Raw genomic sequence first — 11,962 nt, forward strand, 5'->3', positions numbered from 1 at the left:
TTCAGGCGCTCGATATGTCCTATTTTAGCAAAGGTCATGCCGGATTTTTCTGTGAAATTTTGGCATGACTTGTGACAGAATATGTAGCAAATATCGAGTGCCCCGGATTTGTGTGTTGAATATCCTGGTAGTTGCCTTTGTTCAATTTTTAATTAATGTTTCAACTATGAACATAGGAAATGTCTGACGATGAAAAGGATTTCGGTATTTGCGAAGACGAGCGCGGCCTGTGCGACAGAATCTTCCTAGATGATGATAGGCGCTTCAACATCAAGCTGGACGAGAACTTCGAAGTGGATACAGTAAGTCACAACGACAAGTCTTTTTTCGTAATTAAGCATGACATCTGCTTCATTTGCTTAAACTTATAATTAAATTTTTTACTATTCTACTAGCGTATCCGCTGCCATGCAAGTTTTTGTCTTGGATAAGATATGTTTCAATCCTATGAAAATACTATGGAGGTAAAGAGAGTTTACTTGAAGACCGAGCATGGTTATACTTTCCACGTAAAATTATACAACACAGACACCTACACCTATTTTGCATGCAAAACTTGGCAAGCAGTATGCAAGATTTATGCATTTGAGCCTGATATGGTTATCACCTTTGATATTCGTCCAGAAGATGATATTGAAGGTAATATCGACATCTAGGTCGATGTGCAGACGCCTCCAGTCATACCATTATGTGAGTTTCTCAACCATATTTATGTCTTCGATATTGTTTATTCAAAAATAGTTGACAACTAATTTCTATTGACAGCTTATTTTCGTTCAAGCAAACATGTCCAGCGCTTGGTAGACAGGACCTACTACTGTTGTGACGCCCGGATAATTAAGCTACAATAATCCTCCATTAATGGTGCCACATCATCACATTACTGTTGCTAATCCTCACTTGATCCAAATCACTGTTCTTTTTCAAACTCAAATTTAAAGTCAAAATTCGAATTTGCCAAACATGAAAACTAAAATGTTCAAAGTGTGGCAAATAATCCCTGGATATTTGTCATGTTGGAACCAACCTCTTTTGGATTCCGAAAGTGCCCCTGGAAATTATTTGGTGTTCCAACATCATATTAAATGACCTTTTCAATCTCTAAAAATCCTTGAACAATTCCTTGGGCCCTGAAACTTTTTAGGCAACACTACAATATTGTGCCTGAACTATTTGCTAAATTTCACACTCGACAAAAATCTTTTGATGCCTTGTTTCTATCCAAAACAGTAGCTATCCTTTTGATAGAAATGAAAAGAAATAAAATTGCAGAAAAGGAAACCCCCCTTTTCCCTCCCTTCCTGTTCCTCTGCTCCGTGTCGCTACAGGGGCGAGGACGACCCCGACCAACTAGCCGGCCTCGCCGTGGGGATAAGACCAACCCAGCGCCCCTCTCTCTCCCCCGTGGAACCCTAATCCCCTCTCCCTTTCACGCTTCCGCTACGCAGATCCACCTTCTCTCTCCCCTCGCCCTTCCTGCACAACTGAACTCCGTCGTCGCCGGAATCCGTCCCCACCGCGGCGACTACCGCCCCTAGTCCTCATCAACGTGTCCGCCCGCCCCGCCGTGGTTTGCCTCGCCCTCTGGTGCAGCTCGACGGGATCGAGGAGCGCCACGGCGCCAGATCGACGCCGTAGTTTCCCTCAGGTCGCCGCCGCCTTCTTCGACTCCGACCGCCGCACTGCGCTACAAAATTGTCGCCGGCCACCGTGTGCCGCTTGGTGAGCTTCCCCTCCACCTCTCCCTTGCTCCTTCCCGTAGCCATAGCCGCCCCGCCGCCGTTACTGACGCTCGTCGCCGCCCCTGTACGCTACTGCTGCTTACTGCTTGTACTGCTGCTGGCTGCTCCCCGCGCTGCTTGCTGCCGCGCGTGCTGCACCTTGCGCTGCTCAGCTGGCTGCAACCTCTCTTGCCGCTGCCCGTCGTTACCCCGTGCTGCTACGCGCTCGCGACCCCGTCCGCGCTCGTCGGCGAGCATGTCCGCAATGGCCGAAATCGGCCCCCCGCGAGCCCCTGCCTGCGCCACACCGCAGCCAGCGCCCCGCCTCCACCCGCGCCGCTCGACCGCGTGGCCTCCCCACACGCGCCGCCCGCCGCCGCCTCCCCACTGCCCCGCCCGGTGGCCTCGCCCCGCGCCCAGGCGGGTTCGTCCTCCACGGGCGCCGACGCCCGCCCCGCTTCACTCGCCCGCTAAGGCCTTGTGGGCCACTGACCCAGGAGCCCCACACCACCTTTAAAAAAAATGAAAATAAAAATAATTATTGATAAAATTAATTAGCTAATTAATTAATTACTTAATCAATTAGTTAAAAAGCTAATTAACTTAATTAACAAAATGTTTAATCTGTAGTTAGTAAATGAGTTGACTGGTCAACTGGAAACCCTTGGCTCACTTGTCAGCCATTGGGTACACTTTGGTGTACACTGTGCTGGGTGCGTCTAACATTTAAGCATTTATTTTTATTTAAAACTAATCTTAGATTATTGTTTAAATCTTTAAAAATCATTTAAAATAATCCGTAGCTCGGATGAAAAAGTTTTCTACATGAAAGTTGCTCAGAACGACGAGACGAATTCGAATACGCGATCCGTTCGTCTGCCACATGCCCCTAACTATCTGAACATACAATTTTTCCCCTCCGTTTCATCTGTCCAAAAATGCTAAACTTGGGGAAACATTCCCGGATGTTATCCCCCTTCGTCGCTAACGTGTAGCACCGCGTTAGAACACGTCTAGCTCTGCGTGTTGTCCTGTTATGTTCTTGCTTGCTATATATTTACTGCCCCCCCCCTCTTCTCTTCGGTAGACCCCGAGACTGCCGCTGATGCCATTGTGTTTAACTACGTCGACGACAACCCCTTCTTCTTGTCTGAGCAACCAGGCAAGCAACCCCCCCCCCCCCCTTGAGCATTCCGATATCGCCTATTTCTTTTCCTCTCATGCTTGCATTAGAACTGCTACTGCTTTCTGTATGATCCTACTTTGATGCATAGCATGTTGTTGTTAACTGCTTTTATACCTTACCTGCTTATCCTAAACTGCTTAGTATAGGTTGGTTAGAGATCCATCAGCGACCCCACCTTGTCCCAGTTGCCCCGCTTTATGTTCGATGACTCGATCAACGTGATCGATGTCCAGGCTCCGACACCGCACTCCACCCCCCCCCAAGTTGTGCAACTCTGCAGAGTTATCATCGAGTGCCGAGGGTGGAACCTCTTACATCACTCCCGATGAGATCTTTGTAGTGTAGCTATACGGTCGAGGTCATCGAGGGTGATTTCCTCCATAACCACTTCCGTTACCGCTCTGTTGTGCAACCCCTCAAGTGTGAACCTCGAGGGTGATCCTCTTACGTTCACCTTGATGATAACATCGAGTGGGATTCACCGGGGGTGATTCCTCGGGTTTTCCCCTTGGTGTTAGACACACAGTTACTATGGTTACTATGACTTTACACTGAGCCATGTTACTAAAGACGGGTCGACCCTGAGGGGTACCCGCGCGAGCTTAATAGCGAGTGATGTGGAGTCGGGTTGACCTGGAAGGTGCCCGCGAGATAGTTACGAGGCGTGGCCGGGCATTCTTAGCCCTTGCCGCAAGTACTCGAGACGGGGCGATGGGGTCACATTGATCGTGAATCTCTGCTCGTTACCGCATGCTCCTAATCCACTACGGTTTGGATATTTCATCCGAGGGGCCTCTGGCCTGATAGCACTAACCATCACATGGGCATAGTATGGGCGTTCTGCGTCGTATACATCAGCCGAAGCTTAATAGACGTAAGCGACTGAGCGGCGCGCGCCGGGTTGGACTGGTAAGCACCTGCCTTTTTGAAGGAGGTTGCTAGGTCTGCTCACCGGCTGCGTACGCAACGTGCAGGAGTTCCCGGGAAGATGGCCCATGACCCCTGGGGCATAGGTTTAGTCCGGCGTGCTGGCCTCTCTATTAAGCCTAGGTCGGGTTGCGGCGTATTGTTTGACCGAGGCCGGGCATGACCCAGGAAATTGTGTCCGGCCGGAGTTAATCGAGCGTGGTGGGTAAGTTGGTGCACCCCTGCAGGGAAGAAACATCTATCGATAGCCTGTCCTACGGTAACGGACATTTGGAGTTGTATCCCGATTGATACAACTAGAACTGGATACTTGTGATGAGAAATGATTTGTGAATGAGAAATGGATAGTATGGCTCTGGGATTGCTTTCTTGCAGGGAGTCCAGAAAGGATCTCTGGCCGAGGTTGATAACTCTATTACTACTTTACATTATGTCGATCTGTACTCTTCTATATGCTGCCAGATGCTTGAAGATGCTTGAAGATGCTAGTCTTCGATAGGCTAGGCTTCCCTCTCCTCTTCTGGCATTCTGCAGTTTAGTCCACAAATACAACCCATTTTCTTTGATACAAATGCATACTTAGTTTAGATCTGATGTAAGTCTTGCGAGTACTTTGGATGAGTACTCACGGCCGCTTTGCTACCTCTTTTCCCCCATACCTGATTGTTGCGATCAGATGACGAATCCCAGGAGCCAGATGACACCACTGAAGACTACTGCTACCCAAGGATGCCTACTACTACGTCAAGACCGCTGATGACTTGGAGTAGTTAGGAGGCTCCCAGGCAGGAGGCCTTGCCTTTTCGATCGTTGTTGCTTTTGTGCTAGCCTTCTTAAGGCAATCTTGTCTAACTTATGTCTGTACTCAGATATTGTTGTTTCTGCTGACTCTTGTGTATTCGAGCTTATGTATTCTAGAGTTGTGTTGTGATATCTTCCCGTGAGTCCTTGATCTTGATTGTATACATTTGCGTGTATGATTAGTGTATGATTGAATCGAGGGCGTCACAACTGTCCCGGGGCTGAACTAAACTATGAGGAAATAAGTTATTATGTTTCATGGCTTAAGGATCTTCATACTGTCAAGACAAATTATTTTTCTAGACTTAAAAATCTTAGTACTCAAAACGTGTGGCCAATAGTGTTCATACTGAACTACGGTCACATCTATTTAGGAAAGATGGAAAGATTTTTACTATCTGTCATCAGTGCATCTTTTGCATACATTATTTTTTAAGCTAAACTTTTTTTAAGTATGTTACTATACGATGTTTTTCAACAGGGACTCCCGATGAATATTGTGCCTCATTAGATCGAGACTAAAGGTCGCATGCCAAGACATCCTACAATGCACTTTAGTGCATTCAGGATTTCTAAAAGCGAGGAATGCTTAATACTGAAAGACTGGAGCAAAATTGTGAATGATCGCAGAGAAGTACTAGGGACAGCTGATACGTCTCCAACGTATCTATAATTTTTGATTGCTCCATGCTATATTATCTACTGTTTTGGACTGCATTGGGCTTTATTTTCCACTTTTATATTATTTTTGGGACTAACCTATTAACCGGAGGCTCAGTCAAAATTACTGTTTTTTGCCTATTTCAGTATTTCGGAGAAACAGAATACTCCCTCCTTTCCGGTTTATAGGGTTTATCTCAACTTTTTTGTTTTTCCAATCTATAGGGCTCATCTTCATCTCATTTTTAGTTTCCGAGACGCATTAAACCTTTGCATGTAAGAATTAAAAAGAATCACACCAATGCATGTAATGTTTCTACTTATCTAGTGGTCAAGCATGCATGCACTGCAGTTAATCCAATTTAATGCATGAGTTCAATTGGGGTAGTTTTGTAAAGTACGAGATACATTCCTTCACTCATAAAATGCCTTGATTGATGAGATTTCAGATTTGAGCCTTATAAACCGGAAAGGAGGGAGTATCAGACGGAGACCAAACGGAATAAAACCTTCGGGAACGTGATTTTCTCACCGAACGTGATCCAGGAGACTTGGACCCTACGCCAAGGCATCAAAGAGGCGGTCACGAGGGTGGGGGGCGCGCCCCCTGCCTTTGGGCCCCTCGGTGCTCCACCGACGCACTCCTTCCTCCTATATATACCTACGTACCCCCAAACGATCAGAGGATGAGCCAAAAACTTAATTCCACCGCCGCAACTTTCTGTATCCACGAGATCCCATCTTGGGGCCTGTTCCGGAGCTCCGCCGGAAAGGGCCGTCATCACGGAGGGCTTCTACATCATCATAGCCTCTCCGATGAAGTGTGAGTAGTTTACCTCAGACCTTCGAGTCCATAGTTAGTAGCTAGATGGCTTCTTCTCTCTTTTTGGATCTCAATACAAAGTTCTCCCCTCTCTTGTGGAGATCTATTCGATGTAATCTTCTTCTTTTTGCGGTGTGTTTGTTGAGACCAATGAATTGTGGGTTTATGCTCAAGTCTATCTATGAATAATATTTGAATCTTCTTTGAATTCTTTTATGTATGATTGGTTATCTTTGCAAGTCTCTTCGAATTATCCGTTTGGTTTGGCAACTAGATTGGTAGTTCTTGCCATGGGAGAAGTGCTTAGCTTTGGGTTCGATCTTGCGGTGTCCTTTCCCAGTGACAGAAGGGGCAGCAAGGCACGTACTGCATCGTTGCCATCGAGGATAACAAGATGGGGTTTATTTCATATTACATGAATTTATCTCTCTACATCATGTCATCTTGCTTAAAGCGTTACTTTGTTTTTAACTTAATACTCTAGATGCATGCTGGATAGCGGTCGATGAGTGGAGTAATAGTAGTAGATGCAAAATTGTTTCAGTCTACTTGTCATGGACGTGATGCCTATATACATGATCATGCCTAGATATTCTCATAACTATGCTCAATTCTGTCAATTGCTCAACAGTAATTTGTTTACCCACCGTAGAATACTTATGCTCTTGAGAGAAGCCACTAGTGAAACCTATGGCCCCCGGGTCTATTCTCATCATATCAATCTCCATCACTTTAATCTTGTTTTGCTTTTTACTTTGCCTTTTACTTTTCACTTTGCATCTTTATACCAAAAATACCAAAAATATTATATCTATCAGATCTCACTCTCGTAAGTGAACGTGAAGGGATTGACAACCCCTAATCGTGTTGGTTGCGAGTAGCTATCGTTTTGTGCAGGTACGAGGGACTTGAGCATGGCCTGCTACTGGATTGATACCGTGGTTCTCAAAAACTGAGGGAAATACTTACGCTACTCTGCTACATCATCCCTTCCTCTTCAGGGAAATCCAACGCAAGCTCAAGAGGTAGCAAGAAGGATTTCTGGCACCGTTGCCGGGGAATCTACGCAAAAGTCAACATACCAAGTACCCATCACAATCCCTATCTCTCGCATTACATTATTTGCCATTTGCCTCTCGTTTTCCTCTCCCCCACTTCACCCTTGCCGTTTTATTCGCCCTCTCTTTCCCAATCTCCTTCTCCTTCTCCGCCTCTCTTTCCGTTTGCTCTTGTTTGCCCGTGTGTTGGATTGCTTGTTTGTCGCGATGGCTCAACCAAGATTCGGTGATCTTCACCTTAAAAGGTTAGAGGAGATCGAAAACAACGTTAGGAAATTTATGGTTTTGCAATTTGAGCATAATAATTTCTTTAGAAACGAGCTTAAGGAACAAAAAAGTTTTATGAGTTATATGAATAAAGAGCTTGATGATATGTCTAAAGAATTTGATGTTATAAGATCCCAAATTGCTCATCTAGAAAAGATGACTGCTGAAATTTCGGATATGCAAGCCACCTTAGTCAATAAGATGGCCGCTAAACCGAATTCCTATGAAAATCAAGATGAAGATCTAAAAGTTATTGATGTGTCCCCTATTAAATCTATGCTTTGCAATATGAATCTTGATGAAACTGAATATGATCTTCCTTTACCTAGAAGGCATTCTAAAAATTCAGAGTATTTAGATCTTTATGATGAAATTGATGAAAGTGGGATTGAAAGAAATAAAAATCTAGATGTTGCTAAACCCACTATATTGGATTTCAAGGAATTTAATTATGAAAGTTGCTCTTTAATTGATTGTATTTCCTTGTTGCAATCCATGATAAATTCTCCACATGCTTATAGTCAAAAGAAAGCCTTCACCGAACATATTGTTGATGCCTTGATGCAATCTTATAAAGAAAAACTTGAGTTGAAAGTTTCTATACCTAGAAAACTCTATGATAAGTGGGAACCAACTATTAAAATTAAAATTAAAGATCATGAGTTTTATGCTTTGTGTGATTTGGGTGCTAGTGTCTCTACTATTCCCAAGACTGTTTGATTTGCTAGATTTCCGTAATTTTGATGATTGCTCTCTAAACTTGCATCTTGCGGATACTACTATTAAGAAACCTATGGGAAGGATTAATGATGTTCTTATTATTGTAAATAGGAATTGTGTGCCCGTAGATTTCATTGTTCTTGATATAGATTGCAATCCTTCTTGCCCTATTATTCTTGGTAGACCTTTCCTTAGAACGGTTGGTGCGATTATTGATATGAAGGAAGGGAATATTAGATTTCAATTTCCATTAAAAAGGGCATGGAACACTTTCCAAGAAAGAAAATAAAATTTCCATATGAAACTATCATGAGAGCCACTTATGGATTGCCTACCAAAGATGGCAATACCTAGATCTATCCTCGCTTTTATGCCTAGCTAGGGGCGTTAAACGATAGCGCTTGTCGGGAGGCAACCCAATTTTATTTTTATTCCTTGCTTTTTGCTCATGTTTAGTAATAAATAAATTATTTAGCCTCTGTTTTGGTTGTGTTTTTTGTGTTTAATTAGTGTTTGTGCCAAGTAGAACCGTTGGGAAGACTTGGGGAAAGTCTTGTTGAACTTGCTGTAAAAAACAGAAACTTTAGCGCTCACGAGAACTGCTGTCATTTTTATTTGAAGAGTGATATTTAGTTAATTATTTTTGCAGATGATTAATAGATAAATTCCTCACGTCCATCAATTTATTTTAGAATTTTTGGGGTTCCATATCTTGCGCTAGCTACAGATTACTACATACTCTTCTGTTTTTGACAGATTCTGTTTTTCGTGTGTTGTTTGCTTATTTTGATGAATCTATGGTTAGTGAAATAGTTTATAATCCATAGAGAAGTTGGAATACAGTAGGTTTAACACCAATATAAATAAATAATGAGTTCATTACAGTACCTTGAAGTGGTTTTTTGTTTTCTTTCGCAAACGGAGCTCACGAGTTTTCTACTTTAAGTTTTGTGTTGTGAAGTTTTCAAGTTTTGGGTGAATTCTTTTGATGGATTATGGAACAAGGAGTGGCAAGAGCCTAAGCTTGAGGATGCCCATGACACCCCCAAGATAATCCAAGTACACCAAAAAGTCAAAGCTTGGGGATGCCCCGGAAGGCATCCCCTCTTTCGTCCACTTCCATCGGTAATTTACTTGGAGCTATATTTTTATTCACCAACATGATATGTGTTTTGCTTGGAGCGTCTTGTATTATTTGTGTCTTTGTATTTTAGTATGCCACAATCATCCTTGCTGTACACACCTTTTGAGAGAGCCATACATGAATTAAAATTTGATAGAATGCTCTATGTGCTTCACTTATATCTTTTTGAACTAAGTAGTTTTGCTCTATGTGCTTCACTTATATCTTTTGAGCGTTATAATTTTGCTCTATGTGCTTCACTTAGATCTTTTAGAGCACGGTGGTGGATTTGTTTTAAAGAAACTATTGATCTCTCATGCTTCACTTAAATTATTTTGAGAGTCTCTTAATAGCATGGTAATTTGCTTAATAATAATATGCTTGGTATTCAAGATTTGTGAAACTTTCTTTTGAGTGTGTTGAATACTAAGAAAAGATTAAAGTATGATAATTGTTTTGAGATATGGAGGTGATAATATTAGAGTCATGCTAGTTGAGTAGTTGTGAATTTAAAGAATACTTGTGTTAAAGTTTGTGATTCCCGTAGCATGCACGTATGGTGAAGCGTTATGTGATGAAGTCGGAGCATGATTTATTTATTGATTGTCTTCCTTATGAGTGACGGTCGGGGATGAGCGATGGTCTTTTCCTACCAATCTATCCCCTAGGAGCATGCACGTAATACTTTGCTTTGATAACTTCTAGATTTTTGCAATAAGTATATGAGTTCTTTATGACTAATGTTGAGTCCATGGATTATACGCACTCTCACCCTTCCATCTTTGCTAGCCTCTCTAATACCGCGCACCTTTCGCCGGTATCATACACCCACCATATACTTTCATCAAAACAGCCACAATACCTACCTATCATGGCATTTCCATAGCCATTCCGAGATATATTGCCATGCAACTTTTCACCGTTCCTTTCATGACACATTGATCATTGTCATATTGCATATCCTGGTACACCACCAGAGGCATTCATATAGAGTCATATTTTGTTCTAAGTATCGAATTGTAATTGTTGAGTTGTAAGAAAAATAAAAGTGTGATGATCATCATTATTAGAACATTGTCCCAAGTGAGGAAAGAATGATGGAGACTATGATTCCCCCATAAGTCGGGATGAGACTCCGGACGAAAAATAAAAAAAAAGAGACCAAAGAAGCCCAAATAAAAAGAGGCCATAAAAAAGAGAAAAGGCCCAAATAAAAAAATGAGAGAAAAAGAGAGAATGGACAATGTTACTATCCTTTTACCACACTTGTGCTTCAAAGTAGCATCATGATCTTCATAGTAGAGAGTCTCTCATGTTATCACTTTCATATACTAGTGGGAATCTTTCATTATAGAACTTGGCTTGTATATTCCAATGATGGGCTTCCTCAAATTGCCCTAGGTCTTCATGAGCAAGCAAGTTGGATGCACACCCACTTAGTTTTTTTGAGCTTTCATATACTTATAGCTCTAGTGCATCCATTGCATGGCAATCCCTACTCACTCACATTGATATCTATTGATGGGCATCTCCATAGCCCGTTGATACGCCTAGTTGATGTGATACTATCTTCTCCTTTTTGTTTTCTCCACAACCACCATTCTATTCCACCTATAATGCTATATCCATGGCTCACACTCATGTATCGCGTGGAGATTGAAAAAGTTTTAAAAAAGTTAGAGTATGAAACAATTGCTTGGCTTGTCATCGGGGTTGTGCATGATTTAAATACTTTGTGTGGTGAAGATATAGCATAGCCAGACTATATGATTTTGTAGGATAACTTTCTTTGGCCATGTTATTTTGAGAAGACATAATTGCTTTGTTAGTATGCTTGAAGTATTATTATTTTTATGTCAATATAAACTTTTGTCTTAAATCTTTCGAATCTGAATATTCATATCACAATTAAGAAGATTTACATTGAAATTATGCCAAGTAGCACTCCGCATCAAAAATTCTCTTTTTATCATTTACCTACTCGAGTACGAGCAGGAATTAAGCTTGGGGATGCCTGATACGTCTCCAACGTATCTATAATTTTTGATTGCTCCATGCTATATTATCTACTGTTTTGGACTATATTGGATTTTATTTCCACTTTTATATTATTTTTGGGACTAACCTATTAACCGGAGGCCCAGCCCAGAATTGTTGTTTTTTGCCTATTTCAGTATTTCGGAGAAACAGAATATCACACTGAGTCCAAACGGAATAAAACCTTCGGGAACGTGATTTTCTCACCGAACGTGATCCAGGAGACTTGGACCCTATGCCAAGGCATCAAAGAGGCGGTCACGAGGGTGGGGGGCGCCCCCCCTAGGGCGCGCCCCCTGCCTCGTGGGCCTCTTGGTGCTCCACCGACGTACTCCTTCCTCCTATATATACCTACGTACCCCCAAACGATCAGAGGAGGAGCCAAAAACCTAATTCCACCGCCGCAACTTTCTGTATCCACGAGATCCCATCTTGGGGCCTATTCCGGAGCTCCGCCGGAAAGGGTCGTCATCACGGAGGGCTTCTACATCATCATAGCCTCTCTGATGAAGTGTGAGTAGTTTACCTCAGACCTTCGGGTCCATAGTTAGTAGCTAGATGGCTTCTTCTCTCTTTTTGGATCTCAATACAAAGTTCTCCCCCTCTCTTGTGGAGATCTATTCGATGTAATCTTCTTCT

At 42.6% G+C, this 11,962-nt stretch overlaps 1 long non-coding RNA gene across 2 annotated transcripts; it reads left to right on the plus strand.

The window, feature by feature from the left end:
• Positions 1-1,292: 1,292 nt before the first annotated feature.
• Positions 1,293-4,749, plus strand: LOC147965749 (uncharacterized). Of its 2 annotated transcripts, XR_015608543.1 has the most exons (3): positions 1,317-1,722; positions 2,809-2,883; positions 4,511-4,749. It is a non-coding gene; the product is annotated as an uncharacterized LOC147965749 (long non-coding RNA). The 2 variants fall into 2 exon arrangements; XR_015608542.1 differs by lacking the exon at positions 2,809-2,883 and having other exon boundaries at positions 1,293-1,722.
• Positions 4,750-11,962: the final 7,213 nt, after the last annotated feature.

The sequence above is a fragment of the Triticum urartu genome, chromosome 6A (assembly GCF_056163025.1).
Source record: "Triticum urartu cultivar PI428250 chromosome 6A, HENAU_Tu73, whole genome shotgun sequence".
Classification (NCBI taxonomy): domain Eukaryota; kingdom Viridiplantae; phylum Streptophyta; class Magnoliopsida; order Poales; family Poaceae; genus Triticum; species Triticum urartu.